The sequence below is a fragment of the Oryctolagus cuniculus genome, chromosome 11 (genome assembly GCF_051225735.1).
Source record: "Oryctolagus cuniculus isolate XC-2025 breed Fujian yellow rabbit chromosome 11, ASM5122573v1, whole genome shotgun sequence".
Classification (NCBI taxonomy): Eukaryota; Metazoa; Chordata; class Mammalia; order Lagomorpha; family Leporidae; genus Oryctolagus; species Oryctolagus cuniculus.
The window spans coordinates 29,377,909-29,393,773 of NC_142877.1; the positions used below are offsets into that span (position 1 = coordinate 29,377,909).

Here is a 15,865-nt window from a genome sequence, read left to right on the forward strand (position 1 = left end):
GGGGAGGTTTGGGAGGCGGTGTGCGTGGTGGTGGTGGGTGTGGCAGCAGTAATGGGGAGAAAAAGGGATCTGAGGAGCTCCTCGGAGGCCAGCCCTCCGACCCCAGGGTGAGATTCGGGGAGGACGTGCGCGCCCTCGCCTTTCCAAAAGACAACGAACGCCCAGCTGTCTGGGTAAACTGAGGCGGGAGCCCAGGCCCGATCTCTCAGAAAGCTTCATTTGCATGCCGTGCCCGGGCCTGGGCTCTCGTGGTCGCGCTGGCTGCTCGTCCTCTGGGGCCGAGTGGGTGAGTCGGCGCTGGCGTAGAGGAGGTGTGGGTCCAGGCAGCAGCGCGGGACCCGCGCAGGGTCCCCGGAGTCCTAGGCTCCAGTGGCTTCGGCTCGCCCGCCCTCTGCGGGGCGGGCCCGGGGCGGAGCTCGGTGCGTCCCCGCCCGGAGGCGGAGCAGAAGGCCGGGCCCGAGCGGACCGAGCGGGGTGGGCCGGGGACGCGAGGCGGAGCGGGGCCCCACACAGGCCGCGGCGGCTGGCTCGGGCCCCTACGGTCCCGGCGGCGGCTGGAGGAGGAAGCCAGGCGGCTGGCGGAGGAGGGGAGGCGGAGGAGGCCGAGACCGGAGCGCCGCTCGTTGAAGACTCACTTCCCCGGCTCAGCAGGGAAAGGTACGGCGCTCCGCCATCCGGCTCCGGCTCCGGCCCCGGCCCCGGCCCCCAGCTCTCGCCCGGGCACAGGCAGGGGCTACGGCCGCCAGGGCAGGGTGAGGGGGCCCCCGGGGGCTCGGCCGGCGCGGCGCACAGGCTGGGGTGCGCGGCGTTCCCGGAGGCTCGCGGGGAGCGCTGGGCGCCGCGCCCCCCTGGCTGCCGCAGGCGGGGGGAAGCGGCGGTGTGACCCCCAGTGGCGGCGATCCAGGGGCGGGGGCTGCGGGGGCCGGGGCCGGGCTCCGGGGATGGAGGGCAGGCCGGACCCTCGGGCTGCGGGCGGGAAGGAAGCGCTCGGGGCTCCCGGCACTAGCGCTCCGTGGGCGCAGACAAAGCCGGGCGCGGACGCTCCGCGAAGACTCGGGCGGCCGGGCTGGTGGGCGCCGGGGAGAGAAGAGAAGGGATGCCGGCGGGGACGCGAGGAGAGGCTGGGCCGCGCTGCCTCGGGGCTGCGGGCTTTGGGGTGGTCTCTCTGGAGGCCCCAGGCCGGGTGGGGAGCCACTCTCTGCGAGGGGCCACCTAGGGGTTCGCAGGCTGCCGGCGCTGAGGGGGTGGAGGCGGGAGGCTGAGGGAGGCCAGTGCCCTGGAGTGGGGGCTGGGGCTCCGGTGGAGCGAGTGAGGGTCCCCGAGGGCCCCTCCCCACACGGAAGCTTGCACCAGGAGAGGTCACGGCCCGATGAGATAAGCGCAGTGGCTGTCACCTGGGGTGAGCTCTGCCGCAGGTTGTTTGCAGAACCTGCTGCTGGTGGCACATCTCTGCCCGGTCTGTGCGTTTAACGTGGCTGGCAGCCAGGGCCAGGGGTCACCAAGGAGTGGCGCGATTGGAGGGGACCGCAGGTGTTGGGCCACAAGAGTGGCAGGGAAGGCTCCCTCATCCGCAGTCGGCCCCTCTGCCCCTTCCCACTTGTTAGGGAGGGAGAAGCAGCTCAGCGGCCCCTGCCTCTCCAGCTCTCTGTTCCCACTGCTCGGTTCCCTCGGTGCTGCCCAGTGTTGGAAGTGTCCTCTCTCCTCCGGGTCCCTCCTGACGGTGTAAGAACTGGTGCTGCTCCCCTCCCCTCCCCAGCCTTGATGCCTCACTCAGTCAGACTTGGGAGGGACGGAGGGTCTTCTCACAGCAGAACTTGGGAGAGGGGCTGTGCTCCCCCAGCAGCTGCAGCCCCGGCTGACCCAGCCTCGACGCAAGCCTTCACTGAAGCCACACAGTCAAGGTTGCCAGGGGTTTGCGCCCCCACACTGGGTCTTCACCCTCTCCTGACCGTCGGTCAGTCTACAGCTGGTGTCAGGCCTCCCTGGCGCCCCCTGGGTTTCTTTTCCCACAGCTCCTTCTCTGGGCTGTAAAGGTGGCCCGGCTCCCGGCTCGGTCCTGGGCCCCCTCCTTGACTCCACATCTTTCCCTGCATCTCTGTTTACACCTGCTTCCCCCACCCCTGCGGTCACTCTTGCTCATGGCTGACTTTAAAAGTCAAACATTAATGTGTAGACACAGGGATCTTAGACGTACCTCGTTTTCAACCTCCTGATTTGAAGTAGTGGATTTTATCTCCAGCCCCAGCCCCTCTCCCCATCACCTACCTGATGATGTGCGATGTGCTTGGTGACTAAAAGCTAATCCTGGGCCAGGCAGACCCCTGCGTGCCCTCCCCAGCCTTGCCATCTCAGAAAATGGCCCACAGTCCACTCCCTGCTCCCTCTACAGCCAGGGTTAGGGTTAGGGTCCCCTTGATGCTCTGCACGAAGCCCATCTCAGGCCTGTTCTTGGTGCTCTGCCTCTGCTGTCACTGCCCCAGGCTGCCGCCCTGAGCAAGTCTCACCTGAACGCTGCTGCTGGCCTAGCAGCCGACTCCATCCCCACCCCTGTGCTGGCCTTCCTCTGATCGATTTTAACAGAACAGTGAGCACGAGATAGACACTTTTGAGATCATCTCATTCCTCCAGAACTCTTGACAGTTCCCTATTGTACTTGGAGGAAACCTCAAAGCTCCCCCCTGACCTCTCAGTCGCTTTGTGACCTGGCCACTGCTGACTTTCCCAGGCTGCCCTGACCAGGGTCCCCTCTGCATTCTCCCTGACCGACTCCTGTTCCTTGAGCACCCTAAGCTTCCCCCGCCCACTGCCCCAGGACATTTGCTTGTGCTTTTTTACCTGGTATTTTCTTCCAGTGCTATTTACTAGGCAGGCTCTGCTCTTCTTTATTTTTGAGGTCTCCAGTATTCCTCAGATGTCTTCCCCTCCCCTCTGCACTTCACCTTGACACCTGCTTTCCTTTCTTCATTATGCTTGTCATGGTTCATAACTGTTTGCAACAGTTGTCTGTTTACTCGGCTTTGCTCAAGGATGAGACCTTGGCCACAGGGCCTGTTGCTGTATCTGGAGCATCCAGCACGGAGCTTGGATGAGGCTGATGCTCAAGAAACTCTGAGCCAGGTGGGAAGGAGATAGGGCAGGGCTGGGCCGAAAGAGGTGGGTTTTGCAGTCAGCACAGGAGCCCCGTTAGCCCCCCAGTGACCCTGAGGATTTTTCTTTTCTTTCTGCAAAAGCGTTTGTGCAGACTGCTGCAAGAATCGGAGGGGGCCACTGGGATGTGAAAAAGGGAAGTGGAGAAGGTTCGGGTGACTTGAGGGCAGGCCTGTGGGTCGCCGAGCATGTGGTGTCAGCGGGGGGTCACTGTAGGCTGAGGGGAATTGATTTCCTTTGGTGGAAATCCTGACTGGATCAACAGAGGTAGGGCTGTGTGTGTGTGTGTGTGTGTGTGTCTTGGGAAGAGGGGTGGTTCTTGAACTCAGGAGATGCGAGCAGCCTGGGCAGCCAGGGAGTGAGTTCAGCCTAGGGTGACTGTGGGTGCCCAGCCCTGGGGGCAGGGATTAGGAAAGGGCTGGGGGGAGGGGGTCTCTCTGCAGACCCTTCTCTTTCCGCCCATGTAGCTCTCCCATTTGCAAAGGGGAGCCTGGTGAGTGCCGAGTCTCATGATCGGTACTATGAGAATAGAGGGCCGAGGGCCAGAGGACCTCAGATCTGGGCTCCCAACAGGGGGTCTCGGGGTGGACCTAGGTCACATTGTGCGGTGAGCACTGGAACTAGGGGCTGGCAGTCCAGGTCTAGGTCAGGCTGGCGTGCCTGGAGAAGGCCTGGAGCTGGCTAGATGGGAGAAGGAGGGCATCCTGGGTGGCAGAGATCAGGTAGAGGCCAAGAGGGTAGGCCAGGGCTTTGGTGTACTCGCTGGCTACCAGGGTTGTTATAAGGATTTTGTCAATATTAACTCCGTGCATCTACTCAACAGTGCTATAGGGTGAGCCTTGATCCCATTTTACAGTTGGGAAGACTGAGGCATAACCATACAGCTAAATAGTGACAGAGTAAAGATTGAGCCCAGTCAATCTGACTCCCAAATCTATGCCCTATAAACAGTGAACTTTGCTACTTCTCTGGCATCTCTCAAATCTGGGCCAGCCAGGGGCTTCTGAACAAACCTTGAGGCTGGGCAGGGAGGTAGAAGTGGGCTCTACCCACGAGGCGCCACTTCATGCTACACTTGTCCTCCCAGGAGGGGCTTTGGACCCAGGCCAGGTAGTTGGCCTCCTGTACACTGCAGGTTTTTTTTTTTTTTTTTTTTTGGAAGGGGGGATGCAGCAGTGGGGGGAGGTCTTCTGCTTCTGGAATAAAACCAGCTCCCTGCTGGAGATGCCAACCCCCCCCCGCCCCCGGGGCTAGCCTTGCCCTCCTCCTCTGCCTCGTAAAACCCCCTGCTCCCTGGGAGAGGGCAGAGTGGCCAGGTCGAGGCTCCCCAGAGAAGCTGGCCTGTTGGATTCCAGCTTCAGGCTTGGCCTTGGGAAACCCGCATTGGGGAGCTGAGTCGGGCTGGGCCGAGTGTGGAAGCAGAGCCGGGGGACAGAGAAACGGGAGCCGGACATGGCATCATCCCCGGCACTGTCAGCCCTTCCCTGGCCTTGTTTTGTCTGTCTGTAAGATGGGATGAGAGACTTTTCGGTGTGCTCCCAGGAGGCCAGGGCGAGGCTGCTCCGTGACTGCAGTGCCTTCTCCTTGTGGGAGGGGCCAAGAGGGAGGGTTTCAGGGGGAGAGGTGGCAGCTCTGCCCTGCAGGTGTTCCTGTTTGGGCATTAGGAAGCCTCTGGGCAGGTGACCCGGTCACCAGTGGCGTCATGGCTGGCTGCCTGAGGCAGGCCTTGATGGCCACACGGGGTTCAGGTTTGTTTATTGCAAAGCCTGAGCCCCAGCATTGACGGAGTTTGCTCGTGTACCTGGGCACATCCAGGAAGAGCTGGAGGCAGGGTTACTGGGCGGCTTCTTCAGCTTTGGGGAAACTGAGGCACGGAGACGGTGCCCTGGAAGCTGACCAGCAGGTACTCCCTTGCCTGGCAGGGGAGCGTGGAGCAGGCCTGCTCAAGTGCCCAAGTCCTTGTCTCACCCCAGACGCTGGCCTCCCAGCTGTGGTCCACAGCACCTGGCCTCGCCTGTGCCTCAGCCTAGGAAACACAGGGCACAGTCCCCACTCTCCAGGAAATAGCAGCAAGCCGTGCCAGGTGTGATGTAATGAGGTACAGTTCAGGTCACCTTCCTGGAGGAGCTGGTGCTTTGAGAGGGCCCCGAAGGGCTGGGCAGCCCAGGTGATGGCGTTCCTGAGGGGGAGGGGAAGCCCAGGCCTAGAGGAGCTGGTTGGAGCTGGAGGCCTCGAATGCCAGGCTGCTGAGTGTGGACTTGATTCACCGGGTCCTGGGGAGCCACTGAAGGCTATACAGGTGTGATGGCCGGATGAGACAGTGGTCTATAAAAGTGCTTCTCAAACTTGGGCACACGCGGATCCTGCGGGCACCTTGTTAAAAAGGCAGGTTGGTCCTGTCTGATTCAGCAGGTTTGGGCTGAGGCCTGGCACTCTGCATTTCTAACAAGCCCCTGGAATGCTGTTGGTCCGTGGGCCACGCTCTGTGTAGCAGAAGCTTACACTGGGGTCACGAGAGACAGGGACCTGGAGCAGGTCAGGGGACTGCCTGGGTTCCTGGAGGTGTGCTGGGGAGGCGTTGGAGCTGCTGGGGGTCGGGGGAGCTCTTGACGGAGATTCAGGTGAGGCGGGGCATGGGGCAGAGAGAAGTGAGGAGGATGTGGGGTGCGGGGTCATTCTGCAGGGGAGTTGGTACTGAGTGAGGGGGCTTGAGTTGCCAGCCAGGGATACCGGCCTGATTTCCAGGGCCCCTGACCAGGAGGATCTCCCAAGGCCACAAGGGGGTGTCTGGGATGACGGTGTCTCCGGGCAGGGTGACATGGAGGCGCCTTATCTCTGCCCACAGCCGAGCCTGGGGCTGTAGGGAGCCAATCTGGGGAGAACACCCTTCCTCCAGCCAGGGTGGGGCCGAGAGACTGGGGAAGAGCTGATCCAGCCCCCCAGCTCCAGCCAGGACAGCTGCCTTCAGAGCCCTCGGCGTCACGCTGGCCGCGGGCCCTTCACCCCAGGGTGTGCAGAGTCCTCTCGGCCAGCCTGCGGGAGTCCTGGTCGCTGCCACTGATGGTTACCTGAGCCACTGTCTCCGCCCCGGTGTAGCTGGGAGTGGGGGCCTGCATGCTGCTCTCTGCTCTGCCCCTGGCTGGGCCACTTCAGGCAAGTACCTGCTCCTCTCTAAGTCCCCTGATCTGCAAACTGAGGGGTCCAGTGCCCTCCCTGGATGGCACAGGGTTTATGGGGGGCATAGGCAGCCTGGGGCATCCCCAGCTTGGGTGAATGTGAAGGTGTGCATGCTAGTGATGGGACGGAAGGAGCAGTGTGCATAGCGAAACTGCCCAGCTTGCTTTGGGGGTCTCTGCCTGGCCTGGGGCAGGCGTCCCAGGGCACTGGTCAGTTGAAGTCCCCTGGGGGGCTGGCAGGGGCAGCAGAAGGAGGCAGGGAGGGAGACAGTGAGGGCAAATGTGCCTTAGGCAGGGCCCGAGGGGCTGCCTGGGGCTCCCACACACCTGCTCACGGGAGGGCAAGGCTGAGCCAGTCCCACTGCCCTTGGGTCCTGCCCTGGCACCTTTCTGAGTGGCTCTAAGGGTTCAGGGGACAAGGAAGAGTAGAAGCCGGCAAATCTCACCCTCTCCTCCCCACCGTGGGCCATTCAGATACAGTTAAGAGAATGAAAGGCCCTGACAAGTCCTGTAAAGCAAAATTGTTTAGTGTTTCCCGAACAGATTTGACAGTGGGAATCTGGTTTTGAAGATTTCCTGCCCAGGAAAGCCCTCAGAAGAGCTGATCCGGAAGGTGCTGCTTCTCGGGCGCCCACAAACAAGGGCAGCGGGCCTGGGCACGCCAGGGAGCAAAGGCAGGCTGGAGGCATAGCTTCCTGGGAGCAGGCGTTTGGACGGGCCGTGGCAGAAAGGGGCACTGCTGTGGGAGGGACCGCGTGGACGGGCCTAGGCCCAGAGCCAGCCCTGGGCTTTCATGGCAACAGCTCTGTTTGTGTCGGTGAGGAGGGCCCTGGAAGGACCTGCCCGACGCCCAGGGCCTGACGGTGGCCGGGCTCAGTCGTCCGGGTCCTGGCTAGGCCTGCTGGCCTGTACCACCCTGTTATCTGCTGACTCTCCCAGGTTCCCCCCAAGCCTGTCATCTCAGAATAGAGTGGGGCTGTGGTCTCTGGGCAAGAAGCCAAACCTCTGCGTGCCTCAGTTTCCTCATTTGCACCCTGAGGGTGATATCACCCCCTGCGGGGTCTCTGAGACACTGGGACACCTGCTGGCTGCTCTCTGTTGCGAGGTGATCAGCAGGGCTACAGGCCAGATCTCCAGGAGGGTCCCAGGGCTGGGGGCAGTCATGCCCAGGAGAGGCAGACAAGCCAGCAGGAGCTGCCTGAAGCTTGCAGGGGAAGGGGGTGGCACTGCTGAGGCTGGAGCAGTCCTTAGGGGAGAAGGCAGGGTGAGGGCAGCCAGGGCTGGCTTCCTGGAGGAGGGGCTAGCAGGCGGACAGATTTGGGCAGAGGGGCCAGCAGGGTAGAGAGATTTGGGCAGAAAGAGAAGTCAGAGGCTCGGGTCTGGGAGTCAAAGGAGGATCCTGGGAGGTGTGTGTAGGTAATGGGTGGCAGGACCTGCCTTCAGTCTTTAGGCCAAGGGGAGCCTGGAGGGGGGTTGAGCAGGGTGGTTGTGCAGTCCCGGCAGTGCTTCGTGAGCACTGTGGCGGGGGTGTGCAGGGATGGTGTGCTACAGGGCGGCGGAAGGGGGGGTGGTGGTGGTGGCTTGCGGGACCCCCTCCTGCCACCCCAGAGTAGCTGTGCCCATTCATGGCTCAGAGCATGGGGAGGGGTCAGCTTGCTTAAATGACCTTTATCCTTGGGTTCTCAGAGCTCTGAGTCACTTTCCCAAAACCTTAGGAAGGGAAAGTGGCCTTCCTGGAAGGGGTGTTGCAAGTGCAGGGGGAGGGAGGGGGAGAGCTCCAGGGTCCCTCCTGCTCCTGCTCCAAGGGCCGGTGGGGACAGTCTGAGAGGCTCCCACCTGGCTCCTGCCACACCTCACTTCCTCCACAGCTGCCCTGTGAGGACTCTTTGTTCAGCAGCTCAGGTGGGGGATGGGGTGTGGCATTTCCAACAGTCCTGGAGGAGGAGCCTCGGGAGCAGTGTCAGTGCTGGTGGGGGAGGGGTGGCAGGGTCCCCAGGGAGGCCCTGGGAGAGGACACCTGGCGGGTTTCCCTGCCCAGCCCCAGGTACACTGTTGTCCAGGTTTGCCCGCGTTGCTTTCTTCTTGGAGCAAGTAGGAGCCCAGGGCGCTCTCTGAATCCCAGGTTGGGAGGAGGGAAGCAGAGGGCAAGCATTTGGGTCTGCAAAGCAGGGTGGCCTGGCCAGCAGCACCCCTGCCTGCCTCAGGCCGGGTTCCTTTCTCTTCTGCCTACTTCCTGCGGGAAGAGGCTGTGAGGCAGGTACGAGTTAAGACCAGGAGAGCAAGTGCTTGGAAGAGAGTTGTAATTTATTAGAAAACAGAACGAAGAACTTCGCCAGCCCCTGTTGACTCTGGGCCAGGCTCTGGCACAAAGTTCCTGTCCCCGCGCAGCCCTGGGAGACCTGAGCAGTACCCGTTTCTGAGACGGGGATGCTGGCAGGGTGGGAGTCGCACTCAGGTTCCACGGCGTCTGGCCCCAAACCTCTGCCTGGCTTCCCTGCCCGTGAGCCGTCCCAGCTCAGCTGCCCACACCCCTGGTCCCGGGTGACTCGGTAGGGGAATGCCAGTTCTTAGCAACACTTTACAGCGATGTCCTTCCATGTCAAACACACAGCACCCCCTTACTCTCCTTAAAATCAAACACAGGGCAAAACTTTGTGCGTTAGCCTGAAAAGGTTTGGAGTTTAGAAGAATAAGGAAAGAGAATGAACTTGCCTGCTTCAGTGGCTTTACTGGAGAGGAAGGCCCAAGGCTTAGTGTCCGACCATGTCAATTTTGTGGCCCCTTTCTGAGCTCCGGGCTTCCCCTCAGTAGCTGTGGGAGTGAGGATGAACCGCAGTAGCCCACAGGAAGGGCTTGGCTCTGCACGCCGTGTCACGCATGCTCGGTGAAAAAGAGCCATCTGAAGATGATAGAGCTTCAAGCACAACCCTTTCTTGAATTTCAAAGCCGCCAGGTTACTAAGGCTCTCTTTGAACTCAACCGAAGAACTTGAAGGCTATGTTTGTTGTGTCCAAAGTTGGCGCCTTCACTCCGTGGCTGCTTTATGGGCAAAGCCATGGGCCCGGGGCTGGGTGTGTTTGGACACGGACACTGCTGGCTTCTCCGACCTGCTTCCAGCTCTATGCCCGGGGCTGGGGACTATGCACTCATTAGGGGAGCACAGCTAAGACACCCCAAAGTCCTCGAGACAGCAGCATCTCAGGCCTGCGAGAGGGCCGCATCTCGAGGGAGTTATGAATCAGTCGCTCTATGATTCTTCATCTGTGCTGGCAGAAGCAGTTCGACCACATCCCCGGCCCTATTTATGGAGGAGGATCTGAGGGCCAAGTGCCCGGCCAACCCTAGCCAGCCCCAGGGGGCAGGGAGACCGTGGTGGCCCGCGGCCCAGGCCAGGAAGTGCCCAGGCCAGGGGGCAGGTGGCCTCCGGGTGGCAGCCCCAGGTTTGGCAGTGCTGCTGGGGTGAGCTGCCAGGCTTTGAGCTGACTCCTGCCAGCTCTGAGTACCTTGTACCATGTGTGCAGTGTCAGTGCGGGGGAGCCTGCTGGCAGAAGTCCTCGGGCCGGCCGCCCCCAGGGGTTGCCGGGGATCCGAGTACCCAGCAGGGATCAAGCAGAGAAAGGTGAATTGGGTGTTGTCAGACCCTGCTCTGCCCCTCCTCTGGGAGCCTCTCATCTGTGCCATGGGCACAGGGAGTCTGTGAGCATGAACTTGTGCCATGAAGGGAAAGGGCCCCCCAGTGCAGGGCCTGGGGCAGGAGGGTGAAATAAACACAGGTTGCTATGGGTTCGTCTGATGGCTGGATTTGAGGAAGGCTTTTTTATTTATTTATTTATTTGTTGTCATTTTGTGATCTTGCAGGTCACCTTTGCCCTGTAACACTGTGTGGCCTGGGGACTCCGGGAGGCAGACTTGCAGGGAAAAGGTTTACCGTGGGCAGTGTCCCTTACCCCACAGACACCCCCTGGACCCAGCAGACCCCTCGGTGGGCCAGGAGCACGGGTCCCAGGCTGGGCAGAGCCAAGACCCTGTGGCTCAGGAGAGAGGATGGGCTTTTGTGGCAGACCCCGCCTCTCTCCTCCCAGCGGCTGGAACCCAGCACAGTCGGGCTTTGTGCAGAGTCACGAGGGGCCGAGGAGGGGGACTGCACCACCGCCTGAGCCTGAGCCGCTCTCACAGCCCCAGTCCTGAGTGTTCCTGCAGGAGTCTGCAAAAGTGCTGACTCGGCGGCCCCCTCACCCACGGCTGCCGGGCTGAAGAAGCCCTGTGGGAAAGCCACCCCCTCATCTACCAGCTCACCCATCCCGGGCGCTGAGTGCCCCATCCGTGCGGGTGGTGCCGGGCATGGTGACTCACGCCAGAGCCGGCCCGGGTCCTGCCTGCAGGTGCTGCCTGATGCTGGTGTTGCCGGGGGTTGTGGGGCTGGGTCTGGGGAGGCGCTTGGCCTTGTGATGGGGTTTGCTATCCCAGCAGGGATCGGAGTTCAAAGAGCAGGGTCCCAGGCTGGCCTCCCAACCACAGCTCCTCCACCAGGGTGCTCCCCTGTGGGTGTCTCTGTCTTGCTGATACCACGGGTGTGTTATGAAGAGCAACGGAGACAACTGTTTGACATGGTTAGAGCTCGTCTGGAATCATCCCAGCCGTGTCATGATGGGTCCCAAGTCATCCGGCTGCCCTGGCCCTCACCCCACATCCTGCCATCAGCAAGTCCCCAGGAGGTTGCCACAGCACTGTCACTGCCTCTGCTGCAGTGTCACCTCCCCAGAGAGGCCTTCTCTGCCTGCCTACACAGTGGCTCCCTTGGCCCCTTCTCGGATTTCTCTGTGGCACTTGTCCCCCTGCCCTGTCAGGGCCTTGAAGTGGAGCCTTCTGACAGGTGCTGCACCCACTAAATCTTTTTTTAAAAATGTTGATTGATTTATTTAAAGGCTGGTTCACTCCCCAAATGCCCACAACAACCAGGGCTGTGCCAGGCCAAAGCCAGGAGCCCCAGACTCAACCCAGATCACCCACACAATCACCTGCTGCCTCCTAGGGTGTGCATTAGCAGGAGGCTGGAATCAGAAGCCAAGCTGGGACTTGAACCCAGGCCCTCTGCTTTGAGATGTGGGTGTCTTAACAGTGCACCACACCCAATCCCAACTGAATTCCCTCTGAGTGAAGGGAAAAGTCTGTCCCCTGCTCTGCACCCCCTGCCCTCAGCCTCACGTTCACTCAAGCTTTGTCTTTGCTTAGCACCAGTGTCCTCAGCACCTGCCACGCTCCAGGCCTGGCGTGACCCCCCGGCAACTTGACTTGGAACGCTGGCATCCCGCATCGGAGCACTGGTTCAAGTCCTGGCTGCTCGGCTTCCATTCCAGCTCCCTGCTAATGCAGCCGAGAAGACAGCAGATGACAGGGCTCCAAGTGGGAGACCTGCGTGGAGTTTGGGGCTCCTGGCTTCTGCTTGGTCCAGCCCTGGTTGTTGTGGCCATTTAGGGAGTGAACCAGCAGATAGAAGATTCTCTATTGCTCTCTGTGTCCCTCTGTTGCTCTGCCTTTCAAAGGAGGAAAGAAAGAAATTAAAAAAAAAAAAAAAAAGAGGTGCAGCCCACACATTGCCCTGGCCCACATGTCCTGTGCCCGCCCAGCCTCTGCGAGGCTCAGCACCTGTCGTGCACAGCCTGTGGGGGCTGCTGCCTGTGCAGTCTGCTGAGTGGCTGTGTGGTCCACCTGCCTGCCCCTCTGCCTGGCTCTGTGGAGTTGTGCGGGACAGACTGGACGCTGCTGCAGGGTCTTGTGCTCTCCAGCAGGCATGTCCATCGTGCCTGTTCCCTGGACACTCGGCATTCCGGGGAGCTTACCTGTTAGGGGGAGCTTACCTGTGCGGCTGAAGCATCAGAAGCTCAGAGCACGCCCTCCATGCCAAGGGGTGGGGCTGGGCATGGAAACCTGGACACCTGGCTCTGAGAGGCCACGCCCAGCTCCGGCAGCAGCTGTAGCTGTGAAGGGAGGTCAAGTGAGTGCAGCAGCAAGGCACTTCTTCTCGTACTGACAGCTGATCTGCAGGCTGTGCCTCTGAGCCTTTGCGCATGCGGTTTACTGTCCAGGAACTCTCCGACCCCTCCCCCGCCCTCAGTAGGGTCCTCTCCCTGTGCTGCTCTCCTGAATTCACCATCATGACCCTTGTTGCTGCTCATACCTTTGAGTCCTGTGGCTGGGAGCACAGGGCAGGACCAGCTCTTTAATTCTTGCCCTGTCCTCCCCAGGGGCTGATGCAGGGCCGGGTGAGACTGCGTCTTGTGGGAGAACATCTGGCCGGGAGCCTGGGACACAAGGGAGCTGAGCAGGTGTGACGGGAATGCCCCGTGTGCAGGCGAGGAAACAGAGCCCTTCCAAGATGGCTCAGAGCTGGACCGCATCCTTTGGCCCGGGGCCTCTCTCTGAGCGAGCAGTCCTCTGCAGAGGACGGGTCTCAGCAGACCTTGGGCATGCGCAAAATGGGCCTGGGGCCTTGGCTGTGTGGCGGTGCACGGCACGAGCAAAGGCTGGAGTGGAGTTCAGAGGCCTTGGGCACCACCTGCTCCGGCTGCCCTCTCTGGCCTCCCCTCTCCTTCACCGGCAGACCCCGCGTGTCCCTGGGTGGGCCGCGAGTTGCACGGGAGCCTGCTCTGGAGCAGTGGTTGGCCCCTTGGCTGCCGGCCTCCTGGAGGGCCTGACCCGGAGGAGTCTGAATGATCCCGTGTGCGGCTGTTTGTGAAAGTCTCCTGGTGACTCCGATGTCCTGGTTGGGAGGAAGTTCCTGTCTCCTGTTAGCCGTCCGGCCTGGGCCAGGCTCCCTGCCCACTGTGTTTAAGGGAAGAGGGAGCAGAGGCCCCGAGTGGGCTGGGCATTTCCACGTCTGAGATCTCCAGGGGAGAGCATTGCTATTCGTTCCCTCTTGCTGGGTAACTGATGCCCCCAGACTGTTTTCACCCCAAACAGCAGTAAATGCTTATTCTCTTTGCAGCTCCCAGGGCCCGGGAGTTTGGAGCAGGTTTGCTGGGTGCCTGTGCTCAGGTCTGTCGGGCGCTTGCTGTGTTGGCCAGGGCTGCCATCCTTGAGAGACTCCACTGGGCCTGAGCGACTGGCTGGCTGCTGGGGGGTTGCCCTCTTGTGCTTGGCACGTGGTTCCATTGTTGGCAGAAGGGCCATTGCTTTGCCTTGTGGGCCTGCCGAGTGTCCTCAGCACAGGCCCAGAGCAAGAGGTCCAAAGAAGCATGGTGGAAGCCACATTGCATCAAGTCTGCTCTACCAGATAGCTCGAAAGTCAGCTTCCAAGAGACTTTCTTGGGGTGGGAATGCTAGCAGGAAGGATCCCTGAGTGGCGTCTGGGAGGCGGGGATCACACAGATTGTCCTGTCCTGTCCTGGCACCCGCAGCACGTGGGGTGGTGAGTGATCCTTCTTTGCTCCTCCCGGCCGTGCGAACAGAGCGGTTTCTCTGTGGGGTGGGTGGCTCTCTCTGAGGCTTGGTGCTGGTGCCCTAGACTTATCATGCAGGAGGTTTTGTAACCGCTTTACAGTCTGGACTGTCCCCGTTCCAACCCCCATCTGGTCACCTGGCCCTGCCTTCCCTGGGGTGACTCCCACGAGGGTGCAGCCCGGGGCCTGTAGGACAATATGAGGCCTGTTGCTGCTCCACACCTGGCTCTGGACCGAGTGCCTGCCTGCATGCCATACTCAACCCTGTGAGGCGGGCGCTCTTTAGCCCCATGTGACAGGTGGGAGGGTTTGGGGTGAAGTTGTTGGGGGCAAGGATGTCAGGGGAGGAAACTGAGTCTCAGGTCACTCATCTGATAAGAGGTGGAGATTCAAACCCCTGGTGTTCAAAAGCTGGGGTCAGACTCGTAAGGCCTGGGAGAAAACCATGGTACTCTAGGGTGTCCCCAAAGGAGGGGGCTATTTATGAGGTTGGGTCATCAAGTGAAACACATGAAAGAGTGCTTTGGTGATTGTGCCTGTGAGAGAGGTGTCTCTTCCCAGTGCTGTGAATGCCTTGGAACAGAGCTGGCGCCTTGGTCTTCTCCAGAACTCCTTGGGTTTCAGCCTTGGCAGCAGATCTTCCCAGGGGTGCTCTGCTGTCCCCAGTGTACTCACCAGCGCAGTGCCCCGCTCTGTGAGCTCTCCTACTTTTGGGGTTGAGTTCAGAGTTCGGGTGTCAGGTCCAGGCCATGTCAACCACAGAGCTGCTCCTGGTGGGAGTGGGGGCTGAGATGGACTCTGCTGGGGTCCAGGAGGTTGGTGGACAGGCTCTGGGGTCAGAACTGCCCTCATTCAGGGTGGGAGTGATTGTCCCATTTTACAGATGGAGAAAATGAGGTCACACTGGTGACTTCATCATCTCCAGAGTGGCAATCACCCGTCAGGTCCTGACTGCTGAGTGAGCGCGGGGCGTGCCTGCCTGGGGGGGAGGGGCTGGCATCCAGCTGGAACAGAGTGAGTCCTGCTTGTGCAGAGGGCACTGCCTCCCTGGCCAGCCAGGACCTCCACACATACCCCCACGATGTGGGGGCAGGGGCAGCCTGGGGTTAGAGGTGGACACTGGGTTCCTAGGGGCTCAGAGTCATGGTGACCAGCCCCTGATCTGCACCACCAGACTGTGCCCCACTCGCTAAGTTTTGCAGAAGGCGGCATCTGGAGGATGGGTTTGCGGTCAAGCAGTTGGGATATGGGGTACCAGGGGAGGAAGAGCAGGACCAGGCTCTGTCCCCACCTGTTTCTCTGGAGGCCCCCTGCTGAGCTTGATGTCCAACAGAAAGACTGCCCCTCCACGCACCCCAGCCCTCCCCAGATTGTTTCTAAGCTGTTTTTCCCTCTTTCCCCACCAACAAGGCTTATAGTGGGGTCCTCACCTGGGTCTGTCCCTCCTCCCAGGGAGAAGGACCCTGGAACAGTGAACCTGGGTGGTTTGCAGGTCTGTCCTGCCCTGCGGCATGTCCAGGGACTGGAGGCTGGTCTGGGTGCTCCCCTGTCCCCCTGTGTACCAGTGTCCCTAGTGGGGTGGGGCAGGGTCTTTTCTTCTGTCCCCAGGCACTGAGTAAGGGCCACCTCCCCCATACAGCACAGGTTTGCCAAGGGCCCCTGGTGCCCCTCTTTCTCCAGAAATAGGCTTCAAAGCCTTTGAAAGTTGTGTTTTTAGGGACTTTACGCCTCGGGGCAGAGACTGGGTAACAAGACATTGCACTTGGAGAAAAGTCCAGGTGCCAGGCAGGAGGAGGGGGCCTTTCCTATGTTGTTGGCCTGTGGGGGCTGGAGGTTGTTGCTGGTGGGGGTGCTGTGCTGTTCCCTTTCGTGAGCTTGGAGTTGGTAAATGGCTGTGGTCTCTTGTGCCCCCCCCCCCCCCCCCCCCCCCCGCAACGCTGGGTAGGATGCTCAGGCCGAGTCTGTAATGGATTGGGGATCCAGGTCCTGGATGAGGCTGGGTTCTGGTTCAGGTCAAAGATTGGGTCCTTCTCGAGGTCAGCTCCTTGCACTAGCAGGGGTGATGCCGACCTCTGTCCCTGTCGTTTGGGAAGTCCTTTCGCT

The 15,865-nt window shown here is 60.9% G+C and overlaps 1 protein-coding gene across 3 annotated transcripts in view; it reads left to right on the forward strand.

Moving 5' to 3' along the window:
- Positions 1-448: 448 nt before the first annotated feature.
- Positions 449-15,865, forward strand: part of SMOX (spermine oxidase) — a 34,396-nt gene continuing 18,979 nt past the window's right edge. The window contains exon 1 of one of the 3 annotated variants that reach the window (XM_051845277.3): positions 449-657. The gene's annotated coding sequence lies outside the window, so the exon portion shown is untranslated. Of the gene's footprint in view, positions 658-6,098; positions 6,301-15,865 lie in introns of those variants that run through there. The other 2 variants (XM_051845281.3, XM_002710930.6) reach the window with 2 other exon arrangements.